At 31.0% G+C, this 13603-nt stretch overlaps 1 long non-coding RNA gene across 1 annotated transcript in view; it reads right to left on the bottom strand.

Moving 5' to 3' along the window:
* LOC149580709 (uncharacterized) overlaps positions 1-13603 on the bottom strand; it is a 220731-nt gene that overhangs the window by 16873 nt on the left and 190255 nt on the right. The window contains exon 2 of the long non-coding RNA XR_016354135.1: positions 4680-4755. This is a non-coding gene — a long non-coding RNA (uncharacterized LOC149580709). The remainder of the gene's footprint in view (positions 1-4679; positions 4756-13603) is intronic.

The following is a 13603-nucleotide window of genomic DNA, read 5'->3' as shown; positions in this document are numbered from 1 at the left end:
TGAGTGTTAATGAGCTATAGAAAGTTGTAGCAAAAATAACCAGGGAGAAGGAAAGTACACAATAACAATCCTCACAACCTCCCATAGCTACAGTAGATCAACCCAAAGAGCAAGAAGAACAAGAAAAAATTACTAAGGTTGATTCTACAATAAAGGTAAAAATAACTGTCGAGGAGCCACCAAAGGAACAAACAAAACAAGATATTCATGTAGCACAAACCCAAGGTGCACCTCCACAAATTTTCATCATTGATCAAGGCAGTAGAGGAGAGGAGAAAGAAGTAGAGAAAACCCCTAAGGAGTAGGAGGCAATACAAACATTGGTAAACTTGCCTACCTCAGGGACTCCTCATAAGAAGCCGAGCATTGATGCAATAGCATTGCAGATATCAGTACCAGGCTCAAGCACTCCAAGGTTGCAAGGGTACTTCACTATGGAGACCCTACACTTGATGAAGAAATAGTCATGCCAAGCTATGACTTAAGAACTATGAACTTGCAGCAGATAAATGAAGTGCAAGAGGCTCCAGAGAGGAGAAAGAGATAAGAGATACTTAGAAATGAGTATAGGTAGAAGCAAGGATTAGTGGAGATCAAAGAAATATTTCTTGATGCATTTAGCTTGCAACTACCTGGTGAAACTTAGCCCATAATGGAGCAACTACCCAATATTGTGGACCAGGTACAAAATGAGGACCTTGAAACTAATGTCAAATTATTGGAATGGTTAGAAAAGAAATTTCAGATGAAAGTAAATGAGAAGATATCAAGTGAAATAACACCTTCACAGGTTGAATTGGCAAAGAAGATTGAAAAAGTGAAAAAGGTACTTGAGAATGTATTCTCATTGTACACCAAGTTGTGTGATTCATCTTATTTCACATAGGAAACCAGCCAAAGAATAATGAGCTTGGAGTGAAATCTAAAGATTTCCAGCACACAATTACCAAAAGATCCAGCTTAGAGTGAGAAGCATTTTGCAGCAACACTTCACACACAAAAGGAACTAGTTGTATTGATAGTAGAAGAGGCCAATATTAAGGCCAAATTGATGCAGATTCAATCCTCCATAAGTCCACATCTAGAAGTACTTCACAAGGAGCAGGCCTATGCAAAATATGAAGTAAAGAAAGACCCAAATCTTTCTACTTTAGAAGGCCTTGTTCATCTTGCAGCAGAGATAGCCATCCAACACAAGTCATCATGGATAGCTTTAGACAATTGGGATGCTTCTCTCAAGATGATTATGGAGGTAAATAAAACATTTTTGGAAAATTATTCTATTCATCCTTAGGACCCTTTCACATAAGTGTCGAAAAAGGGGGAGAATGAGAATATTCATTCATTATGTATTGCATCTAACAAAAGGGGGAGAATATACTTAAGGGGAGTATAATTCATTAAGTAAGGAGATGTGATGGTTACATAATACATTCTTTAATGAAAGCAATAAAGAATATCCAAAAGGGGAGATATTCCAATTCACATTTTTAAGGAAGTAATAAAGCCAAAAGAATGCAAAGTTGCAAGAAGATGTGAAAAGGGAACAGATACAGAGAACAGAAATAGGGTACACAGATACAGTAAAGGCAGATAAGGCAAAGAATATCAAATATATCAAAATGAGACATATTCAGCACAAGAATTTTGGTTATAGGAATGGAAATGGCACATCAACTCAGAGGGAGTTACAAGATTTTGAGGTATACAAAATTTTGAATAAGTTTTTAAAGTCTTGTGCATATGTCGAACAAGAATATGTAGTATACTCATAGAAATCAAATTCATAATGTTTAGCTTAGTGTTTTTGCTACTCATGTCAAAGGGGGAGATTGTTGGTCTTAGATTGGTTTTGGCATTTGAGTGTCAACACACTTAACCAAATTCTCAAGTTAATGCCAAGTATAATATAGAAGTTGAGCTACAATGTATGTCGAGTCAAAGAATTCAACAAGTGTTGAGTAAACTTCAGGAGTCAAGCAATCTTTAGGTGCCGAGTAAAGTTCAAGTGCCAAGCAAAGTATAGGTGCTGAGTCACTATAGATGCTAAGTGAAATAGAATTGCTATAGGGGCCAAGTGAGCCAGTGTTTCTATATGTGTCGAGCATCAGCAACTAGTATGTGTCGAGTAACACATAAATTAGTATATGAGTTTGTGCCTTCACAAACTCAGATGTAAATCATTTTTGGAGCCGACATGGATGAATCTCGAAGGATCTTGGAGATAAGAAAGAATTTTTTACATTACCTATGTAATCAACATGCAGCTAATAAGAAAATGCAAAAGCCATGCAACCAATAGAAAAAGAGCAAGAAATGAGTGGGAAATGAAGATTTAATATTGATTGTAGATTCATATCTAATCCTAAGTCTTCAAAATCTTTAAAAGGAGAACAAAACCCTATTGAATATGTGGATGAGAGATGTGTGTGGGTGAACTTTAGCGAAATTTAGAGGAGAGTTTAAAAAGGCTTAGTGAAGAACAGAGCAGTATTGCAGAATCTAGTTATTGAAGAACATATTATCATAATTATGCAGAGTGACATATCAGATCAAGCAAGGATCAGATTAGCAAGAGCAGAACAACGATATGGAATCAACAATTAAAGATTGCAAAGCTATCAGGTCAAAGATTTTCTAATACTCTCTAGCAATTGTATTAGATATGGAAATCCTATGGACTTAGGTTGGCCTAGCAGCCATTTGTAAATCCTTTAACAGGGTGGCATTCCAAGTGAATGTACAAAAGTCCTTTAACTAGGCCTACTTTTAGTAGGGTAGTGAAATCCTTTAACCAAGTCAGTTTTGACAGAGTGTAAAGTCTTTAACAGGACAAGCCTTTCATAGGGCAGACCATTAGAAGTGGTCAAACATTGTAACCTTGAACAGTTACACATTGCTGCAATGATATTTTGTGGGTGTCATCCCTACCCCAGTTTTACCTTCTCATTTTGGAGGGTTTTTGGGTTACCAAATTTGTGTGTTGTCTATTTTCATGCATGTCTTTACTTTCAAGTTCATTAGATAGATTGGATACATGTGAATGGTTTTAGTTAAAAGAATTTGAAAAGGTTAAAATTAGTTACTTCTGTTTCACACACCACCCCTCCCCCCCCTGCCCCCCTCAAAAGTAAATCTTCCTACTTGTTAATTCCAATAGATAGAACTGACAAGAATAAATTTTACTTCTATAATATCTCTTAACTTTCTCTATAAAAATTTTTAATATAATTTTCATATTATAACTAAGCAACTTCTTTATACTAAGTCTATTTGATTTATATTAAAAAAAATTATATTGCAGCAGTATTGTAATTAATCAGAAAAATGTATCAAAAACTTATTTTAACTTTATTTCATAAACATTTATTTATATTCTTCTTAGAATACCAGAAAAGAAGAAGAGAGATTTTCTTAAAGAGAACTATCTGTACAAAAATACTGTGATATCTCTTAACTCTCTATATAAATTTATTTTTAATAAAACAACATTTTTATATTAAGTCTATTGTAATTTGTATTTAAAAGAATTATATGACAACAATGTTGTAATTAATAAAAAATTGTCAACAACTTCTTTTTATTTTGCTTCATAAAGTAAACCTACCCCTAATAACATTTATTTATATTCTTCTTAGAAAAAAAAAAGTTATGTAAATCAATACTTAAAATTAATGAGATTTTCCCAGTTACACTCTTGTTAAACTACAATCCAAGCTACATCTTTTTAATAATTTTGTTTATATTTTCTTCCATGGCACTTAAATATTTCAGATCACAGTGCTTATAACAAAGCCACAATTTTGTTCTCACCAAATTTTAAAATGTCTCATCTGCGACCCCTTCTCTACTCTCTCTGCCCTTCCTCTACATTGTCTACTCTCACAAAACAATTTAATAGTTGTTAGCTAATTGTCATTTTTTAAATATGACTAATAATGTAAAATCATCAAACTTGTATACAAGTTGGTCATTTTTTTTGGTTGTTACATTTGTTTACCTGGGTATGCATTTTTTGTAGCTTACAATACAGCTCACCCAAAATTTTAAAAGGTGGTTGGTCGATTGTAAAAGGTATAAGTATAAGACTTGTAGTGCATGTCACAAAATATATAGAAGGGTATAAGCATAAGACTTGTAGTGCATGTCACAAAATATGTAGAAGTGAATAGAAGCTACAAAGCAAAGAAGAAATTGAAACCAGATAAATAGGAACTTCAAAGGGAGGATATTGGGCATAACCTCCATCTTGTAATGCAATTAAAAATAATTGGGTAGTACAAGTGAAAAAAATAAGGATTTAAGACTTTTCTAACGAGGGACATTATACAAAGGAAATGGAAACAATTTTGCAAAATTAGTATCAGAGACTTGGCTAATATTTGCAGCTACGAGGATCAACAGATCAAGTTTTCAAGCCTAGCACTCAAGTTCAACAAAATAGAATAAGAAGACAATTTGTGCAAATGGAAATTAATGAAATAAGAATAGGTAAAGAAAATGAGATCTAAAACCAAAACTCTATGTTTGAATTCTTTATGCCCAAAATAGACTCAATCTGTGTTATTGTTAATAATTTACATCTCAAAAAAATTTAAAATTAAAGACACATAAAAGAATATAAATATTTTAGGATTTTTACATGGGAAAAAGAAATTGACTGAGGAAGACACACTTGCCTATACATCGCAACAGTTTTGCAGATTGTAGTCTCAACTACCTTATGATTGACATTGTCTCTACAATTAAGAAAATCTGAGACAATCAAAAAAATCTTGTTATTATTTTGAATTTTTAGAAGAGAAAAACTATTAAAACATATTTGGAAAAAGAAATAATTTGAAAAGGAAAACCATAACAAGAGAATGTCATTGTGGATTACCTCGCATGGATATGATTACCTAGCATGGATATCAAGATCTTTAGGTGGGATTTTCAAATAGTTTTTCCTATATATAATTGTTATTAGTTAACTAACAAAGAAGTTGTGAAAACATACACCGCATAAATTTGTGAAAAATGACAAACTATATGTACACATATAAGAACTAATTTGCATACACCAAATCTACCGAGGACACATCAACAATTATATCGGCACAACACGACCAGTAAAGTAATTAGATTTTTTTTTTTTTTTTATCTTAAAATTTTTTAAGGTAACGAAAATTTAAGTTTGTATAAATTTTTCCATTATAAATAATTTATTTTGATTAAATTATTTGGAAAATGGTACATGATAATTAAAACTAATAAACAATATAACAATTACAATATTGATATATATAATTTAAAATTAATATTAAATGATATATGAATAAATTTTACATTTTTAAATATATTTTAATTTTAAAAATAGTTAGCTTTAATACTTAAGTTCTATGAATAAAATATGTATAAATGTTATCCACAATATACATTTAGCAATTAACTAAGTATTAAAAAAATTATAATTAATAGAAGTTTGAGAGAGCCAATTTTAAAAGAAGAAAACATTTATATATAAAATTGAAAATTTGAAACTACTAAATATTCATAAATAAATAAAAGTAAAACAATCAAGAAAATATAGAACGACCAATCAAAAATTGTTAAATCTTAAAAAATAATAGTTTAATAAAAAATAAAAAGATGAACTATATATTAGTTATGTATTGAGCTTTTAAAACCCGTAAAATTAATAGCTATTGAAAATTTGAAACTTAAAAATATTCATAACAAAAATTAAAACAACTGAGAAAATATAGAACCAATCAAAAAAATTGTTTACTCTTTTAAAAGATTAGTTTAATAAAAAATGTAAAGATGAACTATATATTAATTATGTATTCAACTTTTCAAAATCATAAAATTAATATCTATAATGACCCGAAAACATAAGTCTCCTGCTATAAGGCAATGACTAATAAATTTGAAATCACTTGCCATTTGTTTGGAAGAAAACCTAATAACCATTTCAAACAATATATGGGCTTGAATCAAATGGTAAAATCCATTGTATAATCAATACTTGATTAGCTTTTGAATGCCCAAAAATCAGATTTTAAACCATATTAATCCATGGAGAAAGTTAGAATTTTTTGATTGGTGGGGGAACAAAGCATTAATTCCATAAACTCTCCAAATTCAGATTTTGCAAAGATTCAAATCTACACTAAAATGACTGATTCCATGGATTAAAAAAATTCCTCTAAAATATGCTTTACAACTGATTTTTGAATCCAATGCAAATTTTTAATCTTAAATACATTGAAACAAAAGAATCGATTTAATTTATTGAATTTTAATTGATTTCTTCCACACAAAATGAAAAGAAGCAAACTCTATTAAACCCAACACTAATTTGCATAGAATCTGAAATTAAGGACTTTCTTTCCATGCAAGGAGTGTCAAATAATTAAATTAAAACTACATTATCCCCTTCTTTGTTGCTTGTTATTTCTTGAATGACTCTGATCTTTTATAGTTTCCATGGGTAGATACAAATTAAACTTCCTATACCTATTCCCTTCACCTTCTCAAGAATTTTGGTCTTTAAAAAAAACATTTTAATGATGACCTTTGCAAATTTTATGTTTGGAATTAAACAACTTACATATAAATCTCATCACATATTGGATAATATTTTGGGTTCCAAATATCATAATATTTTTATTTGACTCATTGTAGCTTGTAAGATTCCTATAACAAAGGTGTTCCTCTACCATAATCCTGAGTGTGAAAATTTTTCATGTCTCATGGAAATGCCTTTGATGACCTACAAAATAAAATTTGCATCTTTATCTTCAACTCTAAATAGATGTCTTTGCTGCACTTTCCATCCTGCAACTGCAACTCCCATCAATGTTGTTCATGTTGGCTATCATCATTGATGCTTCTTCTAAATATAGGTTCACTCTTTAATGTTGCATCTTACACAAACAACTTGCCTCACACAAGAGTCCTCTATTGCCTATCTCCCCAGGTCTATTGGCAACCAATTGGACCTCCTTTTGAGGCCTTGGATCATCTCCTATGTATGATCCTTTAGGTATACCTCCATGTCCACCTCTTTGCAGCTAGGGAACACACACCAGCAACCAAAACTCATCGAACAAAAATACAATATCCAAGTACTTGCTCAACCCAGATCTTTTGTTGAGCTCTGATACCATTTTGATGCAGATACATTGAAGTCCTTCAAATCTACAAACTTTTACATAATTCTTTGTCAATTTTTTCATTGAGAGACAAATGAGCTTTCTCATAATCTTTATTGCTACATTTTAAAGTTCTAACACTGCCATTATAACTAACCTTTTATCATTCGACCCATATTTCAGTTGAAAAAGTGATGCATGGTGACATATTCCTCTCTTTTCTATTTCATGCTAAATTTGATACTCTGTTTACAATCTCAAAATAAAAGTTTGTATATTACCAAACTATGGCATAACTGATTCTTGATCAGTTTCTTAACATGAAACATGATCTGATTTTGCCATCAATATCAATACATAGATTTGATCTCTTCCCAAACAACAACGAAAGGGAGCCCATTCACATTTCCATTATTATTAGAATTTATTCCAATACCAAACATATAAAATTGTTCCATTAGCTAACAATGTGCACACACCACTTAAAATCCAAATATCATTTCATACAAACAAATGGAAATCGTATTTCATAACAGATCAAGTTGAAACCTTTTTTGGAGTCGATGCTTGGAAGAGACTAAAACATCATTCAAGTCATTTCTTCCATTTCAAATTTATTCAACTAGAATATGTTTGCTTCCAAAATAAACCTAATGCCAACCATCAATTACTAAATGCATGAAAGCATTATATATAAATCTAAACTCACTTGCCATTTGTTTGGAAGAAAACCCAATAACCATTTCAAGCAATATATGGGCTTGAATCAATTGGTAAAACCCATAGTATAACCAATACTTGATCAACTTTTCAATGCCCAAAAATTAGATTTTTTTTTGCAAGCTCCTCAATGTTAAAACATATATATATAAAGTTTGAATTTGTTTTCAGATTGGTGGGGGAACAAAGAATTAATTCTATAAACTCTCCAAATTCAAATTTTGTGGAGATTCAAATTTCTACTAAAATGACTAATTCCATGGGTTAAGTAAACACAAATTAAATTCAAAATTTTGCCCAAAGTAAAATCTTGTCAAATGAATTGAAACATGCAACCAAAAAATATCAATTTTTGCTTTATAACCAATTTTGGAATCCAATGCAGGTTTTTAATATTCAATGCATCGAAACTAAAGAATCAATTTAATTTACTAAATGTGAATCGATTTCTTCCACACAAAATGAAAAAAGGAAAAACTCTATTAAACCCAATACTGATATGCATACAATCTAAAATTGTGGACTCTATTTCCTTCCAAGGACAATCAAAGAATTAAATTAAAATTACATTATCCCCTTCTCTGTTGCTCGTTATTTCTTGAATGACTCTAATCTTTTATAGTTTTCATGTGTATTTGCAAATTAAACTACCTGTACCTATTTCATTCACATTCTCAAGAAGATTGGTTCTTTTCTTTTACATTTTAATGATGACCTTTGCAAACTTTATGTTTGGAATTAAACAACTTACATATAAATCTCATCACTTATTGGATGATCTTTTTGGTTCCAAATATCGTAATATTTTATTTGAGTAACTTCTAAACTTCCTATAGCATAGGTGCTCCTGCACCACTTTGCATGCATCTCTAGATTCTTTGAGATATTTATTGCACTAGTGCTATCAAAATAAATAGTAGCATGCTCGATTACGTCTTCTTGCATACCTTCCAACAATTTGTTAGTCTACATAGTATAAAGCTTCAATAGTAGATTGTGAAATAAAAGTTTGATTCTTTCTTATCCATGTAATCGATCTTTCTCCTAAAAAGAAAGCTCCACTACATGTATTTTTTCTATCATCAACATAACCAACCTAATCAACATCCATGTAGAATTTAATATTAATGTCATCATCTTGCTTATATCACAGGCCAAAATTTTCAATTCCTTTTAGATATTTGAATATCCTCTTCATAGCAGTCATCTGTGTCTCCTTAGGATAAGATGAAAACCTTGCAACTATACTAGTTCATCATGTACAATATTTGGTCTACTATTTACAATATATTGAGTTTTCCAATCATTTATTTGTATTGTGTTTCATTTACCTATCCAATAATGTCTTTCTTTGATAATTCCAGTCCAGTCACTACAAGTGTAATGATTGGCTTAGACTCATCCATTCCAAATGTCTTCAAGATTTCCTTCACATATTTAGTCTGACTTACATATATACCTTTCCTTGTTTGATGCACTTGTAATCTAGTGAAAAAATTGATCTCACCAAACATAGTCATCTCAAATTTTGTACTCATTTGATCAACAAATGTCTTACATAACATGTCATTGCCTCCAAACATAATGTCATCCACAAATATCTTAGCAATCAACACCATACCTTCAGATTCACACTTCAAATAAATATTATTCTTACTTATTCCAAAAAATTCAATATTAATTAAATAGGAATGTAACCTTTCATACCATGCTCTTTGTGCATGCTTCAATCCATACAATGCCTTGTTTAATTTTCAAACCATGTTTCTCTAATTAGGTTCAATGAATCCCTATGGTTCTTCAATGTAGAATTCTTCTTCAAGTATTCCATTCATAAATGTAGATTTGACATCCATTTGATATACTTTGAACTTCTTATAGGTAGTATAGGTCGATAATGTTCTTACACCTTCCAATCTTGCCACAGGTACAAAAGTCTCACCATAATACGTTCCTTCTTCTTGTGCATAACCTTTGCAAACCAATCATGCCTTGTTTCTTACAATGTCTCAATTTTTATTTAACTTATTTATGAAAATCCATTTTGTTCCTATCACATTATTGTATGCAAGTGTCAATACTAACATCCATGTGTTGTTTTTCTCTATATGATCAATTTCTTCATTCATATCATTTATCCAATCCTCACTATGCAATGCGACTTTAACTATACTTGGTTCAAAGTTAACTATTAGACAAGTATTATCTCTTAACTTACTTCTTGTCTACACTTGAACACTTCTTGTTTAGGGGAATGATTCTTTCTCACATGTTTGGCCAATACACATTTAGTTCTTTGATTTTCAACATTTTCACCACTTAATAGGGGTTCACCTTCTTGCTTGGGTTGTACTATATGGTGCTTAGGTATAGTATTTTGTGTACCATGGGTGATACTGTCTAGTGCTCAATTTCTCTTTGTTGTAACTTAGGTAGTGTGTCTGGTACCTCTTCATACACATACACAAACTTGTTGTAATCTTCAAGTTCTTTCTTATTTTTCACATCTTTCTTATCTACAAACTCATTAATCCTTGCAATCACACTTTCAATCATTTTGTTAGTATCTTTGTTCAGACGTTTATAAATTTTTCTCTTACATGAATAGCTAAGGAATATAGCTTCATCTCCTTTTAAAATAGATTTCCCATTCCTTTCATCCTTGTGAATATAAAACCTACTTCCAAATATTTTGAAAGAACTTACATTCAGTTTATGACCATACCAGAGTTCATAGGGTGTCTTATTTGTTCCTTTCTTGAACTAAACTCAGTTGAGTGTACAAAAAAAAACACTAATATATTCTCTCTAGAATATATGTGCAACTTATTTTTCAATCATAAATGTCCTTGCACATTCCAATTTTGATATTTCTTCTCTTAATGATTCCATTTTGTTTCAGTGTCCTTGATGTAGATAATTGTCTCTTAATACTAATCTCAACATAAAATTTAGTGAATTCAATAGACATAAACTCACCACCTCTATCAAACCTTAAACATTTCAATGATTTATCAATTTCTTTCTCAACTATCACTTTAACCATTTAAAAATATCAAAAGTATGTGATTTCATCTTCATGAACATAATAGTCACCATTCTAGAATAATCATCAACAAATAAGATGGAATATTTGTCACCATAATAATTATCGACACCTATTTGTCCACATAGATCGGTATGCACCAATTCTAAGATATTACTAGATGTATGTGTTTTTCTTGAAAAACTAGATTTTTTTTATTTGACCGAGCTAGCATTCTTAGGTTTTGTAGATTTGGTAAGCCACTAACTCTTTTCTTTCTACTAACCTTCACCATGTTCTCAAATTTTACATGACACGACCTTTTATGCCACAACCAAACATCCTCAACTTTAACAAATAATGATGTCTCAATAGTAGGATCAAGATAATTTAAGTTACATTTTGTTTGCATTGTAGTTCTAATCAAGTTTCCTTCATCATCATATATCTTGACTTTCTTGTTCTGAAATTCCAACTTGTGACTTGAATTGTTCAACTAAGCAACACTCAAAAGATTATACTTTAGTCCTTGTACCCAATATGCATCATCACATATGATTTTATCATTCAATATTAGTGATCCTTTACCTTTCACTAGACATGGAACATCATTACCTAACTTAAAAGTTTCGCCATCATCAATTTCTTTGAATTTGTCAAACTTATTTAGATCACTAGTCATGTAATGTGAGCATCCACTATTTGTAATTCATGAATCATTCTTTCTCACATGTAAAATAAGGATAGTTTCAATTTCATACCTTTCTCCATTGGGATCTTCCTTGATAACAACATATACCATCTCAACTACTTCCTCCTCTTCAACAAAATTGGACTTGGTGTGCTCTTCTTCAACAATATATCATGATTTCTTCCATTTATCTTTATAATCCTTATTCTTCTTGTGCTTGTAATCCTTCTTGTCATTTCTATCACTCTTACTTTTGTTAGTACATTTAGCAGCAACATGACCAACTTCATTCCACTTGAAACAAATCAGGGACAATTTACCATTGTATTTACCTTTACCTCTTGATAACCTTCTTGCAAGCAATGCTTCATGTTTATCTAAAGTATCATCAGATTCATACTTATTTCCTTCCTTACTTTTCTTTTCTTTCTTTCAACTTCGAAAGGTTAGTGAAGATTTAAAAGCATTTTCAAGTAGAACCATACTATTATCATAATTACTCAATTCAAATACAATCAATTAACCAACTAAGTTGTCACATGTCAAAAAATTACCAAGCATAGCTATTACTTCTTGAATTGTAGAAACTTTGATAGCATATATAGGTAGTAGAGGTCTAAGGACTTTACTTATAATTTCATTGTCATGGATAATTCCTCCATCGACTCTTATTGCACTCATGACTTCTTTGATTTGGTTCACATACTGTGCAACATTCTCACCTTCTTTAGTTCTCATGTCATTATACTTACCTCTAGTACTTCCAACTTTAGTTGTCAATACATTTGGATCTCTACCATGTACAAGTGCCAATTTGTCCCACGTCTATATAGCATTTGTGCAATCATCAAACTTGACATCGTTAAGTGCAGATGCAACCTAAATCATTAGACTATTATGGTTTCTCTTTTCTGTCATTTGTTCCACTTTCATGGGAGCAAGAGGTGCAACATATTCATTGTCCAACTAGTGAGTAATATTATCGCCAATTCTAGATAAATGTAACCTCATTATGTCTTTCCATTGTGAGGGATTTTTTTTATTCAGCTTTAGTACCTCTCTCTTATACATCTTGTGATCTTTAGCTCAAGTTCCTTTAAACTTCTTTCTCCAAGCACTATGCTCTAATACCAATTGTTAGCTAATTGGGTGGGGTGAATCAATTATGTCTAGTTATCCTACAACCCCTTCAAAACACTTTAGTACCAAATAAACTTCATAAACATCAAAATCTTTCACTCAATCTTCTCATGCAACTCCACAATTAACTTAATCAATCAATTTACTCCAAACTATTCATTCATTGTTTCAGTTATAACTGACTATCAATAATAAAATTCAGTTGTTACTAATCAATTACCTAGTTGTTATTGAGTTGCAATAAAATGTAAACAACACGTAAAACAACTTACAACATAATAACATTCAAACATTTCACACCAAGATTTTTAATGTTGAAACCTTGTATAGGAAAAAACTACCTAAGATTAACAACCCAAAATTTTCACTCTCTTGAAGTGAGCTCTAAGAGGAGCCAACCTTGTTAAAGGTTTACGTACACATTGTTAATGTGACCTTGTTAGAGTATTTACACCAAAAGATCATCTAGACCTTATCATTCCTTTATCTTGTCTAAAGAGTGGCTTGCTCTAAAGGACTTACAAACACCATTAATGGATGTTACCACATAGGATTTCACAAACTTGTGAAGCCCACTTAGTTAACATACTTTTCTACTTCAATGATCAGAAAGTAATAGTATGAATTGATCTGTGAGGTTTAGCATTACTTGCTAGTTTAGATCTCCTTTCTTCTTGGTCTTCTTTTTTATCACTATCCTCTAATCTCTTTATTGACCAAATAACTCATTTACTCTTTTACTTCCTTTCAACCCCTCTTGATCTTCAATTTTCTTTGCTTGGTTCACCTTGTTTCTTTTATCTTCAATAACTTTTCTTCCTTCCATCACTTAACCCTCAACATTGACATTCAATCAATAACCAAAACATGATTCAACTCCTCCTTAAA

Source organism: Cupressus sempervirens, chromosome 1, assembly GCF_028749045.1.
Source record: "Cupressus sempervirens isolate cs-2001-9-10 chromosome 1, ASM2874904v1, whole genome shotgun sequence".
Taxonomy (NCBI): domain Eukaryota; kingdom Viridiplantae; phylum Streptophyta; class Pinopsida; order Cupressales; family Cupressaceae; genus Cupressus; species Cupressus sempervirens.
Note: the sequence above shows the minus strand (reverse complement) of the source record. Positions and strands in the feature narration are given on the sequence as shown.